The 11,733-nt window shown below is 42.6% G+C and overlaps 1 non-coding gene across 1 annotated transcript; it reads left to right on the forward strand.

Annotated features, from left to right (window-relative positions):
- The first annotated feature begins 607 nt into the window (after nt 1–607).
- On the forward strand, nt 608–715 carry LOC138931322 (U6 spliceosomal RNA). Its single transcript, XR_011446564.1, has one exon. It is a non-coding gene; the product is annotated as a U6 spliceosomal RNA (small nuclear RNA).
- The last annotated feature ends 11,018 nt before the right edge of the window (nt 716–11,733 follow it).

Below are 11,733 nucleotides of genomic sequence, written 5' to 3' on the forward strand. Positions count from 1 at the left end.
TCCCAGGGGGACAATGAATAATCCTGCTGAATCAGATATTTCTCACAGTCCATTTCAGAGTGTGCACTCTAGCAAGCACAGAGGCAAGGCTTTCTGAGAACCATGTTACATGTTCACAAGCTTTCTCTGAGGTTCTCAGGCAGCATCTAAGGGCTGGTGTGCCCACCCTGAAGGCTGTGAAGGCTGGATGGATGATGATGTGTTTATGCACATAAACATAAATAACAAAAATCTTTAAAAGGTAAATAGAGCATCGAACCATACTAAGTCTTTAAGGCCTATTTTAGGTGCACAGAGTCAATATCACACAAGAATTAACAATATCCATCTATTTTGCGATTACAGCAGTTGACGGCAAGTAAGTCAAATCCTCAGCTGACCTCGCCAACCTCAGGAGGTTGTGTGCTGCTACCATGCACTCGGCACAGTGGCAGAATCTCCTATACGCACAAGTGCCAACTTACACCAGGTGACAAGGCTCAATGTGTCATAGCTGAACATTTAAAAAGCTTATCTTTTAGGAGATAAAGCAGATATTTGTACTCATTGTGCTTTCAGATGCCCCATTATAACCAAGATGGTTTTGTACAATCAAAGTAATGTTACAGTGCTAGAAGCTTCAATAGCACATATACTAAAACTCGAATGATACAGAGATTAGCACGGCCCCTGCACAAGGATGACACACAAATTTGGAGAAGTGTTCCATATTTCTTATAGTTTTGAACATTAAAAAATAATATTATGAATAAGATTCACAGACTATTTTTAAAGTTTACTGAAAGAAAACTTAAGATTACATCCAACTTGCAATTTTTTATTTGCCTTCTTGACTGCTTTAGGTATGAAAAAATAGGACTCTGCGTGTGCTTCTATAGTGTGAATTATTTGGTAGGTTGCTCTTTCTGGTAGATTTTTCCACCATTTTATTTTTTATTTTTTATTTTTTCCCCCACCATTTTAAAGTAAAGATACACATCTTTCAACCCTGAAATTAGGTGCATTCAATTTTAACAAATTATTTTTGAGTTTTAAAAAATATGTGGTAGAAATTTTGATATAGTTAATACACTCAATTATTTTCATTAGGAGAAGACAGACTATTTTCATGAATGATTAGTTCATGAAAGTATCCAACTATGTTGATAAGAAGAAAATAAAATGACAAAATGCCTGTTACAGTGCCCCCAAAGATGCTTGGGAGACTAGTAACTCATGGCAGATGACATGTATTCATGAAGCTTTAATTTCATGCAGTTATGCATTTCTCACAAATCACTTTGGTTGTGTGATCTTCACACTGAGGGATTTGTTTAGATAAAGCCATTTATGATTTCAGTTGTTAAACTACAATATTTTATAGCATTTATTCAGTGCATCCTGATTTCTTTAAGGTTTAAATGTTACCATTTTTCCTGAAAACTAAAAAGCCTCTCCTGGTATAGAGGACCTGTCAGCTCCTATTGTTAGAACTGAAACTGCCCTGAGATAGTCTTGAGTTTTAAGAACACATTTTACTTGCATTGTCAGTTCAGTTCAGTTCAGTCGCTCAGTCGTGTCTGACTCTTTGCGACCCCATGAATCACATCACACCAGGCCTCCCTGTCCATCACCAACTCCTGGAGTTCACTCAAACTCACATCCATGGAGTCGGTGATGCCATCCAGCCATCTCATCCTCTGTCGTCCCCTTCTCCTCCTGCCCCCAATCCCTCCCAGCATCACAGTCTTTTCCAATGAGTCAACTCTTCGCATGAGGTGGCCATAGTATTGGAGTTTCAGCTTCAGCATCAGTCCTTCCAATGAACACCCAGGCCTGATCTCCTTTAGGATGGACTGGTTGGATCTCCTTGCAGTCCAAGGGACTCTCAAGAGTCTTCTCCAACACCACAGTTCAAAAGCATCAATTCTTTGGCACTCAGCTTTCTTCACAGTCCAACTCTAACATCCATACATGACCACTGGAAAAACCATAGCCTTGATTAGATGGACCACTGTAGACTTATCAAATTCAGTAACCTGTCCTTCATTATAAAAGATCCCTGTAACCCAGTCACCATCTTTTTTTTTGGTGGGAGTGGCTTCACTCAGCTTGTAGGATCTTAGTCCCCCAGCAGGGACTGAACCCGCTCTCTTGGCAATGAAAGCATGGAATCCTAACCACCAGAGAATTCGCTCCACACAGTCCTTTACTCTAAATCTGTTGTAGGATTTTCCCCTCCTTCTGTCGCGATGATATATATTGACCCATCTTGTTCTTTTCTGATAACCATGATGAGCAATGACTGTATTTTTGCAGGCTAAAGCTAGAACTCAGCAAGACTAACCAGCCCCTCTAAGAATTAAGCCTGTTCTCAATAACACTTTGCAGGGCAGGTTGTGGGGGGCGGGGAGGGGCTAATACAGTGCTTGCGGCTGTGCTCAGTCGTGGCCACTCTTTGCAACCCCATACAGACATTGGATCAATTCATAATAATGGAGGGTTTTGGTGACTATGACTCAAGTATCCACGTTATAATCACAATAATAATCATTAAGACCATAATATTCTCCGCCATTACTGTACTCCAGCAATGCAAAAATCCAGATACAGGAAAATGGCCACATCACTGGACAGTTTTCACTCTGTCACGGCGACTTACTGCAGAGTATAAGTGTGATGTGGACTGAGCTAGATCCTGTGCCTCTGCCAAATGAGTGTGGCCCGACAATACTATGTTAACGCCGCTGTGGGCTTCGTTACTCAGATTAACAGAAGACATGCTTATGAAATTAAAGCATGAAAATAGACACTATTCGGAATCTAGACAACACACAAAAGTAACTGCATAACAAGAGCACGGGATGGATTATGGTCCAAATATTGCCATGCTGTTATAAACGGGCTAAACCAGTGAGCTGCTTAGCCGAGAACAGTGACTCTGCACTCCAGAACCACTTAAGAGCTTTAAAAATGCTGATGCCCAATCCCCATACACAGAGAGAAAAATTTAATTGGCCCAGGGTGGAGTCCTGGGCATAAGATTTTTAGAAACTCCCTGACTCCTTTCATGGACTGCCATGATTGTGAAGCGCTGGGCCCTGAACAAAGAGGCCCCAGGGGAAATGAGACCACAGACCGCTTCGGGCAAGATATTCCAGTAGGGGGCGCTCAGCTGATTCCATGTTTCTTAACATTGATCCGTGTCCCAAGTGTTAACCTATTTTCGGAGAGGCCTTTCTAACATAGATGCTACTCTAATTATTTTCAAAGTTTTTTTTTTTTAATTTTCTAAAAGTAAGGGGAATTTCCTGACAGCCAAGTGGTTAGGACTCCACTTCAGGGGCAGAGGCTCAACCCTTGAATAGGGAACTAAGGTCTCCCAAACCCTATAGCACAACCAAATAATAATAATTCTAATGATAATAAAATCTACAGTATCTTCAGATTTCAGGTTGAATATGGCAGATTAGATATATCCATTTATCTCTACTCTGTCTACAAAGCCCCACTAAATGACAGTAAATGAATAAAAAGAAAAGATATGTTCTTATTTTCAAAACAGGAGAGCAGGTAACAGCAGCCAAGTGGGGACAAGAACATTTTAATGCTTCAGAACCCTGGAAAGCTCAGGAATTCTAAGCTATCTCTGAACGTTGAGGAAAAATTGATATCAGAATGGGCATCTAGCCTGTCTGCTACAGTTTAAAACAAAGTGAAGCATACTATGTTATAGAAGCAAACAGGTGAAACTACTAAGGATTGAAAATGGTTGTTTCTGGGAAGTGGGAACTGGGATGTGAAAAACAATTATAGGTTTTGCTCTTCTGAGAGCCCTGTGTCATTTGGCCTTTAAAATTAAATTCTGAAAGCAATTATCCTTCAATTAAAAAACAAATTTTAAAAAAGCAAAAAAAGAAAGAAAATATTAAGCATATACAAAACTTTTTTTTTTTTTTAAGCTGCTTTTGAAATGCGTTTGGGACTAAAGGTGTGCAAATACTGTAGATATGAATGTTAAGTTGTAAAATCTTTCCAGATGACAGGTGGGTAATATGGGTCAAAAATTTCAATGTGTGGAACATTTAGTCCAGCAATTTCACTCTTCAAATTTGTCCTAAGGAAGTAATTGGACAACCACTGCTTCGAGTATAAAATAAAAAATTGGAAACTGTCTTACACACCCTACACCAGAAATTTGATTTGGACAAGTGATGGCTCCTCCATACAGTGAAATTATATGTAAATACTTTAAATGATGGATTGCACACCTCCCAGACGGTCAAAAGTTCTAAAAGCCTGAAAACAAAAGTTTCTGGGCATTTGAAACAGTGAAATGTTGATATAGTGCTGTTGAGTGTGTACTGGTACATTGTCTTTGGAGGAAAAGCAAATATTGGCATTACATAAATGAATAGTTAGATATACACTTTGATCAGCAATTCTCATAGGGAGTTTAAAATGACTCCCATCAACTATAGAGTGCATGGAATTCTCCAGGCCAGAATACTGGAGTGGGTAGTGTTATGCCCAGTGTCCGAGTCCCCAAAACTAAGAGAAGAAGACATCCACAGCAATGCAAAAGCATAAAGGGGTTTATTGCTAGCTCGAGCCAGGGCTCCTGTCACATCCAACACAGTGGAGTACAACAAGAGCCCTGAGCCAAGATTTACAGCAGTATTTATAAGTTTAGAACAAAGACAGGGAGTTGGCAAGGGTTGATTGGCTGCAGGGGTTTCCTGGTATTTACTGATTGGCCAGTTATCATCCCTCTGATTGGCCAGAGTTATCATCTCTCTGATTGGCCAGAGTTATCATCCCCAGAAGCCCTGAAAGCCCTGGAAGGGATTATTTTTGGCCTAGTGCACCTCTCTGATCCTGTCATGGCTCTGGTGAGGTTGTAACAGTAGCTGTTCTCTTCTCTAGGGGATCTTCCCAATCCAGGAATCGAACCTAGGTCTCTTGCATGGAAGGGGGATTCTTTACCAGCTGAGCTTCAAGGGAAGCTTGAGACCATCTATGGATTTTTACCAATATTACATCCTGTAGTGGGAGGGGGGAGAAGAGAATGGACACACCTACCACATAAGTTTACGACCTACCTATGTAAGTTTATGAACAAAGAAAATGAACCTATATGAATAATGCAGCTATGAAAATTGTCTACCACTTAATCCAGTAATAATAACTGTGGATTAGGGGGGGGAAAAAAAAAAAAGGTGACTCACATGGTAAACAATTCACCTGCAATGCAGGAGACTCAGGTTTGATCTCCAGGTCCGGATGAGTCCCTGGAGAAAGGAATGGAAACTCACTGCAGTATTCTGGCCTGGAGAATTGCACAGACAGAAGAACCTGGCAGGTTACAGTCCATAGGGTGGCTAATAGTCCCACAGGACTGAGTGACTGACACTACAGAAAACAAAGCACAGCCCAAAAGACATTTACACGTGTGACAGAAATGCGGGATCACGCAAAAAGAGTTCTCCTTTTCCCAGGTGGCTCTCTCTCTCTGAAAGTCGCTCAGTTGTTTCCGACCAGAAACTGTCTGGCTCCTCTGTCCATGGGATTCACCAGGCAAGAATACTGCGGTGGGTAACCATTCTCTTCTTAGGAGAATCTTCCCCAGGAACTGAGCCTGGGTCTACTGCATTGAAAGCAGGCTCTCTAAGCCATCAGAGAAACTCTAATCAGCAAAAGGGGGGGGGGGTGCGGGGGGAAGCCGACTGCCAATAAACAAGGCCCGGGTTCCAGTCGTGGGTAGCGAAAAATCTGTCTGGTTTCTTTGCTCAGTTGTGTCTGATTGGCCATCCTGTCTTCACTTGAAAATGCCCATTGTGGTTTTATGGATATTGGGTTTTTCCCTTATATCTCAGCTGGAAAAGAATTCACCTATAGTGCGGGAGACCTGGATTCGATCCTTGGGTTAGGAAGATTCCTGCAAAAGGGGGAGACTACCCACTCCAGTATCGTGGTCTGGAGCATTCCATGGACTGCATAGTGCATGCAGTCACAAAAAGTCGGACACGACTAAGCGTCTTTCACTTTAAACTCACTGAAAATCAAACCCGCAAACTGAAATGATAAAGAAAGCTTCAAAAACCTAAAAAAAAAAAAACACCCGAACTCCTTTATTTTTTAACTTCTACTTTTCTATACAAGTATATTGGTCTTGTTTAGTCTCACAAGACCTCCAAAAATTGTCTGGTAATGGAAGTATTATTTCTTCTTGGTCTTAGTTGACCTAGTCTCCACTGCAATGGAAGAGACTAAGTTCAAGCAAAACCAAGAATTGGAGTATGGGTACTGCAGTGCGCCTGGGCCATACCAATAAGAGGCAGCTCACTCCTAATTCACTGAGGATGAGAAACAAAAAAAGAGTACATCCTCGTGAAGAGGTTGTAGCAGATCTTTCAACCTAAGGGGATGAAGGCTCATTCTACGAAATACATTTAAACGAAATCTATGATAAACTGAAATAATAAATTGACTGTATTGCACGCAGTGCATTCTGGTTATGCAAATAAATGCTGAGTCCCCGCCCCCAAGATTTGCACTTTTCCTGCCCCAGCTCCCGCGAAGCTGGCTTCCAGTCCATTGTTCCCAGGCCCCTGACTCCATGTATTCTTTTCAATGGTCTGTGTCTATTTCTTTTGAATAAAGTATTTTGTTGATGGCTTAAGAAACTGATATAGGAGCGCTGCATTTGACACAAAGAAGGTTCACTATAAGGTCAAATGAAACAGAGTGCCCTGAGTGCATAGGCTTGCCAAACTATTTGCGACCCCATGGACTGTAGCCCTCCAGGCTCCTCTGTCCATGGAATTCTCCAGGCAAGAATACTGCAGTGGGTAGCCATTCCCTTCTCCAGGAGATTCTTCCCCAGGAGCAAACCTCTTTCTCCCACATTGTAAGCAGAGTCTTCACTGTCTAAGCCACCACAGTGACTCTAATCACTAGTTTTAAATAAAGCTGTCTACCAATATAGGAGGAGCTGGGTCATAAAAATTGTCTAGTCCCTTTGCTCAGTCTTCTCCAAACAGTTCTTCCAGGGCTTATTCAAACGCATGTCCACCGAGATGGTGGGTGCTATATAATGAGTCAATGTCATCCCTTTCTCCTCCTGTCTTCAATCTTTCCCAGAATCAAAAAACCAAAAAAATCTCATTCAGGATTATGAAAATCTTACTGACTAGAAATCAACAACACGATTTCACGTGATAAATACACATCAAACTCTTAACTGCTGCAGCTGTAGAAAAACTGCCCAAAGCCCTCCACATTTCAAATTCTATTCTTCCACACAACAATATTGGCCTTGTTTATCTCACAAGACCTCCAAAAATTAATGGAAGGTCACCTTATCCCTACTTGGGCCTACCTCACCAAATCCTCAGTAAGACAAGACTCAGTCAAGTAAAAGCAAGGACAAGAGTAAACATACCGTAAAGAGCCTGTGAACATACTGATGAGGTGATGCTCCCTCCTAACACAGTGAGGCTGAGGAGCGTCAAGGGTAAGTCTGGGTCAAGAGTTTGAGGCAGATCTTTGTGCCTAAGAGGATGAAGGCTCATTCTTCAAAATACTGCATGAAAAAAAATTATGATAAATTGAAATAATAAATAGAAACTATATTGTGTGCATTGCATTCTGGTTATGCAAATGAACACTGATCCCCGCCTCTGAGATTTGCACCTTTCCCCCAGCTCCTGCGAAGCCCGCTTCCAGCCCCTTGTTCCCAGGCCCCTGACTCCATGTCTTCTCCTCGATGTTCTGAGTCTGATTTGTGTCAAATAAAGGATGTTGTCGACAGCTTAAGAAAATGATGTAGAAGTGCTGCATTTGACACAGAGAAGGTTCACTATAATGTCAAATGAAATAGAGTACCATGTGTGCTCACTCCTGCCCAATTTGGGATCCCATGGACTGTAGCCCTCCAGGCTCCTCTGTCCATGGAATTCTCCAGGCAAGCATACTGCAGTGGGTAGCCATTCCGTTCTCCAGGAGAAGCTTCCCCAGGATCGAATCTGGGTCTCCCGCTTTGTAAACGGACTCTTTACTGCCTCAGCCATCAGGGTGACTCTAGTCACTATTTTTAAAAAACAAAAACAAAAAAAGTGCCAAAATAGGAAGGCCCGATTCCATCCCTGGGTCGAGAAAATTGTCCAGTTCATTTGCTCCGTTCTGTCTGACCAGCTTTCCTATCTGGCACTAACTCCCGGGGCATGCTCAAAGAAATGTCCACTGAGTTGGTGATGCTATCTAATGGTTTTCCCCAATGTAATCCCTTTCTCCTCCCATCTCCAATCTTTCCTGGCACCAGAAAAATCTCCTGGAAAGCGCAGTCACGATTACGAGAACCATACTGGCCAAATACCAAGCAATTTTACTGGCCTAACAACCTTACCTGCCCCCTGAGAAAACTGTATGCAGGTCAAGAAGTAATAGAACCAGACATTGAAACCCAGACTGGGTCCATATTGGGAAAGGAGTAGTCAAGGCTGCATATTGTCACCCTGCTTATTTAACTTCTATGCAGAGTACATCATGTGAAAAGCCAGGCTGGATGAAGCACAAACTGGAATCAACGCTGCAGGGAGAAGCATCAATAACCTGATATGCAGATGACACCACCCTTATGGCAGAAAGTGAAGAACTAAAGAGCCTATTGATGAAACTGAAAGAGGAGAGTGAAAAAGTTGGCTTAAAATTCAAAATTCAGAAAAGGAAGATCATGGCATCTGGTCCCATCACTTCATGGCAAATAAATGGGGAAACGATGGAAATAGTGACTGCCTTTATTTTCTTGGGCTCTAAAAGACACTTGCTCCTTGGAAGAAAAGCTATGACCAACCAAGACAGCGTATTAAAAAGCAGAGATATTACTTGGCTGAAAGAGGTCCATCCAGTCAAAGCTGTGGTTTTTCCAGTACTCATGAAATGATTGGAGAGTTGCACTTATGTAAAGAAAGCTGAAGGCCGAAGAACTGAGGCTGTTGGACTGTGGTCTTGGACAAAATGCTTGAGAATCCCTTGGACTGCAAGGAGATCCAACCAGTCCACCCTAAAGGAAATGAGTCCTGAATATTCATTGGAAGAACTGATGCTGACACGGGCCAAATTCAAATACTTTGGCCACCTGATGCAAAGAACTGACTTACTGGAAAACACCCTGATACTAAGAAGGACTAAAGTTTGGAGAAAAAACAAGACAGAAAATGAGATAGTTACACAGCACCATGGATTTGAAAAGCAAGAGTATGAGTAAGCTCCCAGAATGGGTGACACGAAAACCTGAAAGCCTACAGTCCCAGGATTACAAAACAATCAGACACAACTGAGATGATTAACTGAATAGACCAAAGCCTAACACAAAAGACACACACACAAAAAAAACTGTTAATTATAAATAACAACCCCAGGAAAAAGACCAGTCTCAAACATTTCGTTTCCTAAGGTCTGTTTTTTGTATACAACCATATTGGCTTTGTTTAGCTCACAAAGCCTCCAAAAATTGTGGGAGACGCAGCCTATACGCCTGTCAAAGCCTAACCGTCGGACAACGCAAAAGACCCACCTTGAGAACGAGCACTCCTAAAGTAGTTACGGTGAGCAGCGTCACGGATAAGTCTGGGTCAAGACTTTGCCGCAGATCTTTTCACTTAAGTGCGTGAAGGTTCATTCATCGAAATACTATGTTTAAAAGAAATCTATGATGAATTAAAATAGTAAGTAAAGCTATATTGCGTGCAATGCATGCTGGTTATGCAAATGAACGCTGAGTCTCCGCCCCCGAGATTCACGACTTTCCCCACCCCAGCTCCCAGGAAGCCAACTTCCTATCCCTTATTCCCAGGACCCTGACTCCACGTTTTCTCTTCCTTGACACTCTGAGTCTGATTTCTTCTCAATAAAAATTTTGTTGATGGCTTAAGATAGTGATATATGGGTGCTGGATTTGACACAGAGTAGGTTCACTATAATGTCTAATGAAATAGAGTGCTGAACCTCGTCAATCGTGCCCAGACTATTTGCGACCCCATGGACTATAGCCCTCCAGGCTCCTCTGTCCATGGAATTCTCCAGGCAAGAACATTGCAGTGGGTAGCCATTCCCTTCTTCAGAAGAAGGTTCCCAAAGATTGAATCTGGGTCTCCCGCTTTGTAAGCAGACTTTTTACTGTATAAGCCATCAGGGTGACTCTAATCACTATTTAAAAAAAAAAAAAAAGGTGACTGCCAAAATAGGAGAACTGAAACATCAGAAAACACCCTGATACTGGGAAAGATGGAAGCCATGAGGAGAAGGGGACAATAGAGAATGAGTTGGTTGGATGGCATCACCACCTTGATGTACATGAGTTTGAGCAAGTTCCAGGAGATGGTGATGAACAGAGACCCTGGCATGCTGCAATCCATAGGGTTGCAAAAAGTCTGACATGACTCAGGAACTGAACTGAACTGAACAGGGCATGGCTCATAGTTTCATTGAATTAGACAAGGCTGTGACCAATGTGCCTATTTAACTTCTATGCAGAGAACATCATGAGAAATGCTGGACTGGAAGAAACACAAGCTGGAATCAAGATTGCCAGGAGAAATATCAATAGCCTCAGATATGCAGATGACACCACCCTTATGGCAGAAAGTGAAAAGGAACTAAAAAGCCTCTTGATGAAAGTGAAAGTGGAGAGTGAAAAACTTGGCTTAAAGCTCAACATTCAGAAAACGAAGATCATGGCATCCAGTCCCATCACTTCATGGGAAATAGATGGGGAAACAGTGGAAACAGTGTCAGACTTTATTTTGGGGGGCTCCAAAATCACTGCAGATGGTGACTGCAGCCATGAAATTAAAAGACGCTTACTCCTTGGAAGAAAAGTTATGAGCAACCTAGATAGCATATTCAAAAGCAGAGACATTACTTTGCTGACTAAGGTCCGTCTAGTCAAGGCTATGGTTTTTCCAGTAGTCATGTATGGATGTGAGAGTTGGACTGTGAAGAAAGCTGAGTGCCGAAGTATTGATGCTTTTGAACTGTGGTGTTGGAGAAGACTCTTGAGAGTCCCTTGGACTGCAAGGAGATCACCCCTGGGATTTCTTTGGAAGGAATGATGCTAAAGCTGAGGCTCCAGTACTTTGGCCACCTCATGCGAAGATTTGACTCATTGGAAAAGACTCTGATGCTGGGAGGGATTGGGGGCAGGAGGAGAAGGGGACGACAGAGGATGAGATGGCTGGATGGCATCACAGACTCGATGGACGTGAATCTGAGTGAACTCCTGGAGTTGGTGATGGACAGGGAGGCCTGGCGTGCTGCGATTCATGGGGTTGCAAAGAGTCTGAGCGACTGAACTGAACTGAACTGTGATCCATGTGATCAGTTTAAGTTTTCTTTGACACTGGTTTTCATTCTGTCTGCCCTCTGACAGGTAAGAATAAGAGGCTTATGGAAGCTTCCTGCTGGGAGAGACTGACTGTGGGGAAACTGGGTCTTGTTCTGATGGGTGGGACCATGCTTAGTAAATGTTTAATCCAATTTTCTGTTGATGGGTGGGGCTGTCTTCCCTCCCTGTTGTTTGACCTGAGACCAAACTAAGGTGGAGATAATGAAGATAATGGCCACCTCCTTCCAAAGGTCCCAGGCAGGCACTGCTGCACTCAATGCCCCCAACCCTGCAGCAGTATACGGCCGACACAGGCCTCTGCCAGGGACTCCTGGACACCCGCGGGCAAGTCTGGGTCAGTCCCTTGT

This window comes from Ovis canadensis, chromosome X (assembly GCF_042477335.2).
Source record: "Ovis canadensis isolate MfBH-ARS-UI-01 breed Bighorn chromosome X, ARS-UI_OviCan_v2, whole genome shotgun sequence".
In the NCBI taxonomy this organism is placed as follows: Eukaryota; Metazoa; Chordata; class Mammalia; order Artiodactyla; family Bovidae; genus Ovis; species Ovis canadensis.